This window comes from Haliotis cracherodii, unplaced genomic scaffold (assembly GCF_022045235.1).
Source record: "Haliotis cracherodii isolate W230 unplaced genomic scaffold, xgHalCrac1.p SCAF_14, whole genome shotgun sequence".
NCBI classification, from domain to species: domain Eukaryota; kingdom Metazoa; phylum Mollusca; class Gastropoda; order Lepetellida; family Haliotidae; genus Haliotis; species Haliotis cracherodii.
In genome coordinates this window covers 4,206,259-4,220,029 of record NW_027266269.1, presented here as the reverse complement: position 1 = coordinate 4,220,029, position 13,771 = coordinate 4,206,259, and the positions used below count along the sequence as shown (strand labels likewise).

The 13,771-nt window shown below is 45.8% G+C and overlaps 1 pseudogene; it reads left to right on the top strand.

The window, feature by feature from the left end:
- The first annotated feature begins 11,333 nt into the window (after positions 1 to 11,333).
- LOC139461350 (uncharacterized) lies at positions 11,334 to 12,675 on the top strand (annotated as a pseudogene).
- Positions 12,676 to 13,771: the final 1,096 nt, after the last annotated feature.

The following is a 13,771-nucleotide window of genomic DNA, read 5'->3' as shown; positions in this document are numbered from 1 at the left end:
ATATAGGTACAACACATTGAAATATAGATATATATAGAGGACGGGCGACGTTAATAGTTGAAGACTACCGGGAACATACTTGGCCACAAATAAGCATGGGTGATAGTAGTAGATTCCGGGAGCAAGAAGCTACATTACAACAAGTCCGAATTAGGATCTAGTTATTAGATAAGAGTGGGGAAGAACGACCTAAGGTGAGAGGAGAAAGGTGGTGTACCAATGGAATAAGAAAAAATGAGTAAAGCCTTGACGTAGGTAGGGGGCTAAAAAGATGAGGGTACTTGAGCTTCAGGGCGGCTGGAGGATCCCACATGAACACCTTGGTCGACCAAGATTACTCTTTGTGCTCATTGGGAGAACTATGGTAACTCATCCAAGGCCCTCGGGTTCTGACATTTTTACCTCTCGTACATCCCAGTCTGTCAGCGCCAAGAATGAGGGAATTGCCGCAGTTCAGGTGAAGAGGTACTCGACTGGCTACACACTGGTAATTAACACCAATTACCGCCGGTCAATGTTAAAATTACTTTGGACACTATTGCCTGGCGCCAGTGTGATACTATTGCCTGGCGCCAGTCTATTGTTCTTGCTCTATACAAGCAGTAGGGAAGATGCTTCCCCCAAGCTACGACAAACAGCAGACACATCCTTCGTAAATTATACCTTAAACGTGGCTCTACTCCGTCACTACTTCTCGTTACAAAAACTCCTCGTTAGTCTCAAAGGAAGCAGTCACCAACAAAATGGCACTATTCCGTTTGTCCAACATTTCATTTACTAACTTTATCGAAACAGACACAAAGATCAGTATCAATCTAAAACACACAGTCGCCAAACCCAAAGCCAAAGAAATTATTTACACTAACCCGGCCGATCCGTTGTACTTGGAAGCACTGACAAGAACTGATGGGTACAACGACTGGTTCGGTGCATTAGCTTATTCTACTTATGGGATGTGTGCCGTTATTGCCCTACTGTTCGTCTTAGTATTCCTTGCTAACCGTCGCATAGCCGCGATAAGGCACAACTGACCTACTTCCTGTCAGAAATTGACAGCTTCCAACAGAAAACGTTTCTCCATGGTATACAACGCCCAATTATCACTCGCCATCGATGACACATTATTCATTTGCGACAGGCAAATAAAAACACTATCTGTTCAAACCAGAGGATATAACCATACCGTTCTGTTGGATGTTAGTGATCTCAAGGAAACTGTTGAACCGATCATTTCAAGCGTCACAACACCCCAACTTACGGAGTTTTGCAACAGATTTTTTCATTTGAATAAAGGTAAGTTTTCAAGATTATTCCAGTTAGTTTTTAAAAAAAACAAGTTTAACACCTGGTGAGAAATGTCATATCGTTTTTCTTTTCAAATAACAATTTGAGATTTGGATATAAGCTGTCTAAAGAGGTACGACGTCAGGACCTTCAGAAATTACTTCCGATCGACGACAGTACAAATAAGAACAAGGGAACCTGTCCGTCTATATTTAGGCCAGGCATCCCCCTCAATAGAATTTCCGACAAAACTGGAAGAAGATACGAAACGCCTCATAAGTCCGCTTCCATCTAAAGTAATGGAGACAAAGGTGGAACAAATAAGATTGTTTTACCCACCAGAGGTACGAACCTTTGGGATTGGTTTTATTGGAACAAGGAGAACGTACATCTTCTCACCAAAGACAAGCCCTAAACAAACAAAAATGAAAATAAATAACAGACTTGTCAAATCAAGAAACGGGTTAAAGGGACAATACTATACTCATAAGGTATTGATTGGTACTCATATCTCATTCAGCTCATATCAAGTTCGACACAGGTGTGTACATCTTATTTCTTTTGGGGTTAAAAAGACAAGGAAAAATGGAGGTTCAGAGCGGCTGGACGATCCCCCTTGAGCACTGTGGTCTTGTTCTAAAAAGCCATACAAACCTCCAGTACTTTAGACTTGGGACTGAAGCCTTGCGGCCAAAGCCTCTTCACAAACAGAGTGACCATAGAGTGGGTTGACCAACAACACTAGAGTGAATAAAAGCTGTTGAACGAAGATTACTCTTTGTGCTCATTGGGAGAACTATGGTAACTCATCCAAGGCCCTCGGGTACTGACATTGTACCTCTCGCTCATCCCAGACTGTCAGCACCAAGAACGAGGGGATTGCCGTAGTTCAGGAGAGGAGGTAACGACTGTTACACTCCTGTAATTAACATCAATTAACGCCTGTAATTAAGGTGTTAAAAGTACCTTGAAACGTGGTGGATTGATGCGGGGTACGATCTTCCCTGGCGATTGCCAAAAGCATTGTCAGGTAACGTTGCGCCGCAGTTGCGCAATTAGAACTGTGCGGCGGTCGCCCAAGTAAAGTGACGTGGCGTAGCGATTGCTGCCAAAAAGCATTGTCAGGTGACGTTGTGCAGCGGTTGCACAAGCAAAGTGGACTTGTGCAGCGGTTGCACAAGTAAGGTAACTGTGTGCAGTGTTTGCACCAGTCAGATAACAATGTGGAGAGTTAGTGCGAGTGAAGTACCTGTTCTTGAACGGGAAGGAACGGTGCAGACGTTTGCACTGCCGCGACCACACCGAGATCCACGTGGGACGATTTGGAAGAAGACTGATGATTGCTGAATCAAGGGGACATTTTTAACAATTGACATTTGTGTGTATGTGTGAGTGAGTTAAGTTTTAAGTCACATCGGCAATATATGTAGCAGATATTGATGCATGATAGTGAACATAATGATTCATATCATTGTTGTAAAAGAGCGAGATCCTTGAATTAAACCTATATCAGTTAAGCCAGTACCATGACTGGCACAACAACTGTAACGTCAAAAGACACCCCTATCTCAGCCTCCAGTAACACAACCTTGGACCACCCCCCTCTAAACAAAAACAGTCCGAACCGTTCCCCGACTTTTTACAAGCAGTTCGGCATCAGGCAGCTATTATTGACAGGAACAGTGACGATTTTATCAGGGATCTCGTTCTTAGAAATGCATGCCAAAATGTCAAAAGATTTGTGCTCACTAGGCCACACTCTACTCTCGCTGAAGTTGTACAGAGCGCAGAAATCACTGATACAACTGACTCATAAAAACGACTCACGAGTCATGCACGCTATCCATTTGTTAAGTGAACAGGTAGATGAGCTTTCCACCAACTCCCGGCAAAATACAACACAACCAGTAAATGTGGTAGGCCTAAGCCAATACTTGCAACACCAGACACCGCAGGTACCAACAATCTACTCGGAAAACATGGCAACACCTACTCAGCAAAGGCCTTATCAGTCACAAAATTACCCATATGCCCAGACTCGATCACACACCAGTCGTAACAACCAGTACTTACCTCAGGGAAACTACCAGTATAAACCGGAGGGTTTTACCCCCCAACGAAAACCGATACCGAACAACCGTGCATACACATGTCGCGGATGTGGTATGTTGCATGTGCATCCCAGAGCCCGATTAATACAGTGCTTTCACTGCAACAAACAGGGACACATTGCTCGGTGGTATACCACAAGGCAACCCCCAGTTTGACGCCAGTAGCTTGAAAACAGCCCCATAGACTATCACTCACAATTCTATCAACATACTGACATTCCAATAAGCTTAGATGTAAGAAGTGAACTGGAACCCTCCGTAATCACCAGTGTACATGGGTCGACAACCCCTGAAGATTCTTGCCCCTCTGTCCCCCCCTCCTGTTATCGGTACGATCTTCCCTGACGATTGCCAATAAGCATTGTCAGGTAACGTTGTGCAGCGGGTGCACAAGCAAAGCAACATCGCGCAGCGGTTGCGCAAGTAAAAGTAAAAACTGTGCGGCGGTCGCACAAGTAAAGTGACGTGGCATAGCAATTGCTGCCAAAAAGCATTGTCGGGTAACGATGTGCAGCGGTTGCACAAGCAAGATCACGTTGCGCAGCGGTTGCGCAAGTAAAGTGGACTTGTGCAGCAGTTGCACAAGTAAGGTAACTGTGTACAGTGTGTGCACCAGTCAGACAACAACGCAGAGAGGTAGCGTGAGCGAACTACCTATTCTAAACGGGAAGGAACGGTGCAAACGGTTGCACAGCCACGACCACACCGAGATAGACGGGGGACCATTTGGAGGAAGACTGAAGAGTGCCGAATCAAGGGGACGAGAGAAGTGCAGGAAATCCAAACAGAACTCTTAAGTGGTGACATTTTGACAATTGACATTTGTGTATATTGCCAAGTTCTTGGATCAAGTTGATTGGGTAAGCAGATATTGATGCATGATAGTGAACATAATTATTCATGTAATTATTGTAAAAGAGCGAGATCCTTGAATTAAGCATGCCACTTACTCCCCAAGCTAGCGATAAACCCATATCGGTCAAGCCAGTAAATCAGCAGTGCCTAACACCAATCCCTACTACTAGGCCAGCCTGGTCAGCATTGTTTTCATCGCCATGTGCTAGTAATAAAACTTGCCCCGATGAACCAGAGAGCACTACGACCATGACTAGCACAACAACCGTAACGTCAATAGACACCCCTATCTCAGCCCCCAGTAGCACAACCTTGGACCACCCCCTCTACCGTTCGACTGGTCACCCTTTAACACGCCTGTAGCAGACCCCCAGCTGTTGCAGACAGATATATTCACTACTCCCCCCACGCGCATGGTAAATGTTCCCAGCTGTCCTGCCCCCCCAGCATATCAGACAAATACACTGGCTCCCCCGTATAGCAACAATTCCAACCTGTCAGGGACAGGGAACCCCACTCAAACGATCACAAGGGCTGTTTCACTGTCCGCGGTGCCGATGCAACCTTACGATGGCCATGATCCCTTAAAAGCAGAAGGATGGTTAAAGAAATATGAACGCTACTGTAAGGTACATGGCTACACAGAAGAGGAGAAGCAGGAACTGTTGCCGTTATATCTAACAGCACAAGCCTCACACTGGTTTGAAGGGACGTTAGCTAGGGATAATTGCTGCTGGCAGAGCCTGAAGAAGTCGTTCTTACAACGTTATGCTCCCAACTCAATAGTAATGTTAAAAAGAGCTAACGAACTCATTGATAGGAAACAAAAACAGGCTGAACCGTTCGCCGACTTTTTACAAGCAGTCCGGCATCAGGCAGCTATTATTGGCAGAAACAGTGACGATTTTATCAGGGATCTCGTTCTTAGAAATGCATGCCAAAATGTCAAAAGAGTTGTGCTCACTAGGCCACACTCTACTCTCGCTGAAGTTGTACAAAGCGCAGAAATCGCTGATGCAACTGACTGTCATAAAAACGACTCACGAGTCATGCACGCTATCCATTTGTTAAGTGAACAGGTAGATGAGCTTTCCACCAACTCCCGGCAAAATACAACACAACCAGTAAATGTGGTAGACCTAAGCCAGTACTTGCAACACCACACACCGCAGGTACCACCAAACTACACAGAAAACATGGCAACACCTATTCGGCAAAGGCCTTATCAGTCACAAAATTATCCATATGCTCAGGCGCGAGCAACCACCAGTCGTAACGACCGGTACTTACCTCAGGGAAACTACAAGTATAAACCGGAGGGTTTTGCCCCCCAACGAAATCCAATACTGACTATTCGTGCATACACGTGTCGCGGATGTGGTATGATGCATGTGCATCCCAGGGAATGTAGAGCCCGATTAATACAGTGCTTCCGCTGCAACAAACAAGGACACATTGCTCGGTGGTGTACCACAAGGCAACCCCCAGTTTGACGCCAGGAACTCGAAAATAGCCCCATAAACTATCAACCACTATTATATCAACATACTGACATTCCAATAAGCTTAGATGTAAGCAGTGAACTGGAACCCTCCATAATCACCAGTGTACATGGGTCGACACCTCCTGCCCCCCCTACTCTTCACAACACAACTAGCTGGCAGCAGCAGTCCGGGAAACCGTCTCAGTACCAACCCCTCACACAAACGGCTAACCTCGCCAAAGAGTACTCTGTTTTGAAACCATATCCACGGAAGAGAGTTAGTTTTCTTCCCACTTCCCCTCCAACGTCAGTGGACCAGTCCGTAGGGTATCAAGTGTAAGAAACCAAGGATGAAGATCCTACCCACCTCCCCTACTCAACCAGTAAATGCTTTCAGAACTGATCATGATAAAGAATCAGTCCGGAATAACCTACCTGACACCACCGCGCCAAATATGGGAAGCCAAACAGATGGCATCCGTACTCCACCTGACTCCCCTCTCTTAGTGGACTGGGCTAGTGGAAACAGAATAGGTCAACCCATCTTGGGGGTAGGGATGACCTTGGTGCAGGGCCGGTCTTAAATGAAAGGAGCCAACACGGCTCACCAACCACCGAAGATTCTCGCCCCTCTTCCCCCCCTCCTGTTATCGTGCCGTCCCTCCAGACGATTAACAGTATACATCTGGCTAACAGCATGATTGCCAACACCATTAAGTCCAAGGAATTTCGCGCCTTAGTAGATACCAGGGCTTCATCATCATGTCTCAACTTACACCACTATCAGAGTTTAGGCATCAATGAAACACGACACCTACATCTTGCTCCACGGGTTAAGCTAGCTGGGGCAGATGGCACTGCACTTACCATAACAGGAATGGTTACCCTACCAATCACAGTAGCACACTTAAAACTGTCTCAGACATTTTATGTCGTGGAAGGGTTACAACAAGATGTTATACTGGGCTTGGATTTCCTAACTGACCACGTAGCTTCAATTGATTTCACTAAACGACAGTTAGTCTTACACAAGGGCCTCACAGCTACACCCTTCCTCACACCATACCCCACATTGGCAGCTCGCACGGAAAGTCAACTGACTATTCCTCCGCACGCGGAGGCTTGTTTTTCAGTACAAATTACGTCTGGAACTAATGGACTCACAGGATTGCTGAAACCTTCTACTACTCTCGCCCAAATCTATTCTATAGTTGGTAGCCATTGTCTTGTATCTTTAGATAAAACAAGTACACCCTTCCGGGTATTAAACCCCAAAAGCACAACAGTAAACATTCCCACCGGAACGGTAGTAGCAGACTTTGAAACTTTGGAGGAGGATTTTGACTTAGGTGTTCACTTGGTAATGACAGACTCAGAGAGCCAAGGAACAAGGGCGTCACATGTCAATAGGGATGTTACATCAGATACGTTGCAACTGCTGTCAACACAAATGATAAGTCACCTTACATGGTGTCATCTGTCAACAATGACGCCACATCAGTTGTACAGCAACTACCTGTCAACACAAATGATCAGTCACCACACATGGTGTCACTTGTCAACAATGATGTCACACCAGTTATACCTCAATTGCCTGTCAACACTGATGATCAGTCACCACACATGGTGTCACTTGCCAACAATGATGTCACACCAGTTGTACCACAATTGCCTGTCAACACAGAGGATCAGTCACCACACATGGTGTCACTTGTCAACAATGATGTCGCATCAGTTGTACCTACGTTGCCTGTCGACACAAATGATCAGTCACCACACATGGTGTCACTTGTCAACAATGATGTCACACCAGTTGTACCTCAATTGCCTGTCGACACCAATGATCAGTCACCACACATGGTGTCACTTGTCAACAATGACGTCACATCAGTTGTACCTCAACTGTCTGTTAACACCAATGATCAGTCACCATCCATGGTGTCAACTGTCAACAATGACGTCACCTCCCAGGACATCATCACAGATCAGATGACAACAACAAAACGAGAGCCGCCATCCATATTAAACAACCTTCTTCAGCTTGATAAGCCAACGCAGGACAAATACTTCAAACAAGCTGCGGAGCTGGATCTGAATTTAACTCAGGACAACCATACTGATGAAGAACGGGACACTTTAATACTATTCCTGGGCCGACATCGCGATGTCTTCGACAAAGACATCACGGAACTGGGACGCACTCGACTAAGATGCCACATCGATACCGGGTCCCACCTACCCTGGTATCGAGTCCCACCTACCCTTAGGCCAACGACCCTACCCTGTCAATCCAAATCAACGGGAAGAAATTAGTAAACATTTACAACAGATGCTGGATCATGACATCATTGAGCCATCCTTCTCACCATGGGCTGCCCCTGTCTTATTGGTCAAAAAGGACTCGACAACAAGATTTTGTGTAGATTTTCAGCTGCTTAACCGAATAACCTCGGTCGAGCATTGGCCATTAGTGAATATTGATCAATCGTTGATGTCTCTTGGAACAAGCCAAGCCAGCTATTACACGAGCTTGGATTTGATGGATTTGGATTTGAAGTGCCGATGGCCGAGAACAGTAAAATGAAAACCGCATTTATTGTGCAAGGGGAGGGGGCATATCAGTTCAAAGTCATGCCCTTCGGGCTGGTCAATGCCCCAAGCTGCTTCTCATTCATTATCTCGTTATTGTTCTCCTCGATGTCATGGAAATCGGTCCTAAGTTATTTGGACGATCTTTTGATTTATTCCAAAACATTCAAAGAACACTTAGACCATTTGGAGGCACTTTTTAACAAACTCAGGATGGCGAAATTGAAACTTAAACCTTCCAAATGTGATTTTGCCCTTTCTACCATCCACTATTTGGGTCTAAGGATGGTGTGGCAATGGATCCAGCCAAGGTAGACAGTGTGGTGAACTATCCACAACCTACTAACACCAAAGCCCTCCAGTCCTTCTTGGGACTGGCAGGATATTATAGGAAATTCATCAAGGGGTACGCCAACATCGTCGAACCTCTGCACTTCCTACTACGCAGGGACATCCCGTACACATGGACAGAAGCCACAGAAAAGGCTTTTACAACTCTGAAGACAGCACTGACCATTGCACCGGTATTGGCATACCCCGATTTTTCTAGACCATTCATTCTGTCATGCGACGCGTCAGAGCAGTGCGTGGGGTTTGTGTTATCACAAAAGAATGCTGATGGCAAGGAACACCCCATATCATTCGCGGGGAAGGGCCTGTCCCCAACCAAAAAGAAATATTCCATCACAGAAAAGGAGTGCCTTGCTATTGTCCTGGGCCTCAAACATTTCCACCCCTTTTTGGCCCCAAGAACGGTAATGCAGATGCACTCAGTCGACGCCCCTACCCTAGCCGGGAAGATGACGAACAAGAAGAGCTGTTGGGTATTGATACGATCATTAACACCCCAGACGCGGCCGACACAACGTGTAGCCAGACGGTAGCTACGGAGGCTCCCGGGAACATGGAAAAATTAAGGTACCTGGAGGGAATACCACCTGAACACCTTAGAGAGCTACAAAACGCAGACTCCATCTTCAGAGATGTCATGAACTATCTAACTGACGAGACACTGCCAGATGGAGACAAGGCAGCCAGAAAAATCATCCTAGAAGCTGCGGATTATGAATTCGACGATGGCCTACTGATACATTTCTATACACCAAGGGATCGCACGGAGCTGCCTATGCAGACTTATCGCCAAATCTGCATACCCACGCCCCTCAGACAAGACATTGTCCGGGCCTTCCATGACCATCTTCTGGCAGCACACCCCGGGGTAGACCGTTGTTATGCAGCCATCCGCTTGAAGTACTATTGGAAGGGTATGTACAGCTTCGTCAAAATGTGGATCGCTACGTGTGTACCTTGTCAAACAGCTAAACGGGACTTCCACTACCATCCGGCACCACTGAAACCACTGGAAATAGTGGATGTATTTGATTGATGGTCTATCGACCTCCTTGGGAAATTTACAACCACCAGCGAAGGGTACCAGTATGTCTTAGTCTGTGTGGATTCGGCCTCTCGATGGCCTGAAGCCTTCCCTCTCAAATCCAAGAAAGCCAAGGAAGTAACCACAGCTTTTTACAATGGCATCATCACCAGGCACTCTACCCCAAGAGCGTTGCTAATGGACAACGGGGGGGAGTTTGTTTCACGAATCCTCTCGGAGCTGTGCAAACTCCTTGAAGTCAAACGGCTGTTGACGACCACCATCCTAAGCCTGGTTTGGAGTATACAAGGGACAATTAGTCTGGAGAATGATCTCCAGAGATTACATTTTGGGGTTCTGTTTAAAAATATGGGGAGACTTAAAACATACGACCAAACTTGGGTACACACATTCGCACTGACACTGCCGAAAATACTTCCTACAGATCTCACATTCAAGTTCCCGCGATGTGTCGCTGCATTTAAGGGTACTCCAGACCGATGCTTACAGACAAAGGACGTAACGGAACCACTCTTGAATTACACTCGGGACATACACCACGCCGCAACCCAACACATACAAGATACCCTTGACACCATCAAACCCTTCATACCAGAAAGTACAGAACCTCAAAGCCAATCGCGCCAACAAAGCAGCTTATTACCATTTCTGGGTGACATAGCTAAGGGACTCGCCACAGAAAGGGATTTAAAGATCATTGCGGATCATGTCAGACTGCTAGCAAATGAAGTTCACTTACGAGACATAGCCTTTAACCTCACGGGGCACACCATGGCATCATATATGACTAAAACTAACTCCCGCCTGGATAACCTAGTAAGAATTGTGACGCTTAATCACAACCAAATAGTCCTTGCATCACAACGGAGCCTCCGAGAGAATGACTGGTACAAACAATTATTTGCCACCTTACTCACATTAACCACACAACAGTTGCACCTTACCAACGACCTGAACGCACACTCACGGGACCTCCTGACTAGTACATTAAAGCTCCTACAAGGCCAACTACCACAAGAATTGATTCCATTGTCTACGCTCAGAGTGGTAATAAATAGAATTCAACTTCAGTTATAGCCTTACATTATCCCGACTTCAACCTCGTACATAAGGACCCGCGTCAATATTACACCCAGGCACATGTGAAAGTCACCCGGAAAGGGGAGATTCTTTTCCTGTCCCTATTAGTACCCATCACCCCATTCAAGGAAGCCACTACCCTTTATCAGACCACAGCTATCCCAGTTCCATTACATGAAGACTCGAACGATACTACCATAGTCAAAAACCTTGCAAGATTCATCGCGGTGTCACAGAGAGATAAACGGTTTGTAGAGTTTACGAGGGAGGAGTACGACTCATGTATAGACACAACGACCACACAATGTAGTAGTCGACCAGCGGAAAGGAGCTTCGTAAATCCCACATGTACGCTTGCACTCATCCAGAATGATATCGATTTGGTACATGAATTGTGCAACTTTCAATTGGTACCCGATGGAGCGGAGTCACAACTATACGAAGAGTGTGATAAATATATCTGCGTTTTCAATACTATTATTCCCTTATATATATCTATTTATATCTATCTATACTTATTCATTTTCATAACGTGATGGAGGACCACCTGGTTGAACACATTGTGACTCCCTATGACGAGGAATTTGGAAAAATCACCTCCCCTGTTCTCATCCCCGGGAAAATATGGAGAAAACTATGCCATCTCTCCCTCATGTTCAAATCCCTAGCGGGGTACGTTTTCAATTTGGGTGAACGATGGGGCACCACCCATCTCGCTAATGGGAAGTTTAAAACATATAAACGCCTGCGCTTCACGTTAAGTCCCCCGAAACTGTTTTTACCCAGCCCCCCTGATTTGGCCGAACGCATAAGACGGGCCCTTACCCTAGCGGCATCCCAGATTCCCCCGATGGACATATCTTCCACGACGGATATAGGGGCGGCCGTACTTTTAATGTACGGCTTATATTACGATCTACCAGTCCTGGTAGACCTAGGGGTCAAGACAGCAATCCGCACGTTAATCCTTTTCCAGCTGACGCAGCTTCAGACGGACATGGGGGCCGACTTGCAAGCTTATGCGGAATTGTTCTGGCAGCTGCTGGACATTTCCAGATCCGTAATTGGGTATACACTGTCCAGACTGATTACACCAGATACGGTGGGAAGTTTAAGATTCGCAAGGGCCAGGTTTCCATGCAGGGGAACAAAATTCGTATTGCCGCTCGTGTTCCGAAATTGTGCCCTGTGTATGGATGAAACATTCCCATTGACAGATGAGGGGACCAACTTCCCACCGATAACATTTTGTAAATGGTGCCGTCGGGTGCAGCATGCGGAATGTGCTGTCGCGCTCTTGAAACTGTCCGGTATATTCTACCGGACAGTAACACCTGACAAGGGGGCACCAGATCCTCGACGATTTATAGATTTATACCTTCCCCCTCCGGTTCACTTGACCACAGCGTTGACGCACGGAGGGATGTGGGAGAGTTGTTATCCCCCGGAGTTAAACCGAAATTTTAATTTGTCGGGTACCATTCGGACTAAATTGCGGAGAGGTGTCGGACGCAATTCCCCCTATCCTGACGCACAATCCAGCCATCAATCCACCTCAGCACCCACTGAATAGATTTGATGTAAGAGCATTTATAAATTATTTTAGGCCAGCGTCGGTGCAAGAACGACCACGACAACCGGTCCGGTTGTACTTGGGCGGGGCCTCCCCTCCAATGGAACTCTCGAGGGAGGTAACAGACGTGACAAGGCGTATCGTATTCCCTCTACGAATGAGCTTTGCGGCAACAAGGGAGTCACAAATACGCCTATTTTACCCTCCCCGAAGCTCGACCTTTTGGGATGAGTTCCAGTGGAATGGCGGGGACGGTGAACCCGTCACCAGACACACGTACATCATGGACCGGGACGCGGAATAATAAAAACAACCAAAAACCTACTAAGTACCAGTTCGGTCGAATCAGGGAACCAAATATTAATAATAAGTAAGATTGTTCAGGGGAGTCCCACATATCTACAGGGTGGCCATCAAGACCGTTAAGCCAATATATATACGGCAATGTAGTTACATTACGAATGTTATAGTAAAAATATTGTTAGCACATTTGAAGATATATTTGTATTAGAATTGATTATAGGCGATCTAGTATTAACATGAAATATGAAAAAAAAATTGTTATTAGACATTGAACTTGTTATTGTAAAATAATGTTGCACACTGAATGTAGTTTTTGTTGTTGTGAAAATGTACACGGGTATTGTTGTAAAACTGTATAAGGTCAACCAATTTATGGTCACGATGGTATCCCCAACGTATTCCAAATTCAAAAAGGGAGCCAACCTGGATCTCCACGTCTTGAGAGTGTGAGGACACACTCTTCGCCAAAACGGGGGTCGTATTATAGGCATAATAGTGTAATATATATTTAGATAATTAACAAGTAATTAAAGTAATTAATAAGCATTAAGATACATTCTGATTCTATAAAAGATCAAGAGGGAGAGTTGGGGTCGGTAAGTCGGGAATATGTATATGTATAATACAGGCAGCTCTGGTTAGTTGAAGACTACGGGAGCATGCCTGGCCACGAGCATCCAGGGACGAGTGCAGTAGGTCGAGGGTTATACATGAACGAAAAATGATTAACAGATGAGGAAATAGATAAAGGGGTAAAATAGAGTTGGGAGGTACGGGAACGTCAGGGACTTTGGACATATATGGTCTGAGGGGGGAAATAGTCCGAATTCAAAAGGGTGAGGAGTTACATGATAGCAAGTTCGAATAAGGCTCTGGTTATGAGAGAGGATGGGGAAGAACACCTAAGGTAAGGGGGAAAAGGTGTTTGACCAATGAAATAGGAAAAAATGTGTAAAACCTTGACGTAGGCTGGGGGGTAAAAAGACGGGGAGACTGGAGGATCCCAATTGAGCATCACGATCTCGACCTTACTCTGAAAAACACCAGTTTATACCTCCAGTATTTCGGCCAGGGCTGAAGCTTCGCGGCTAAAGTCC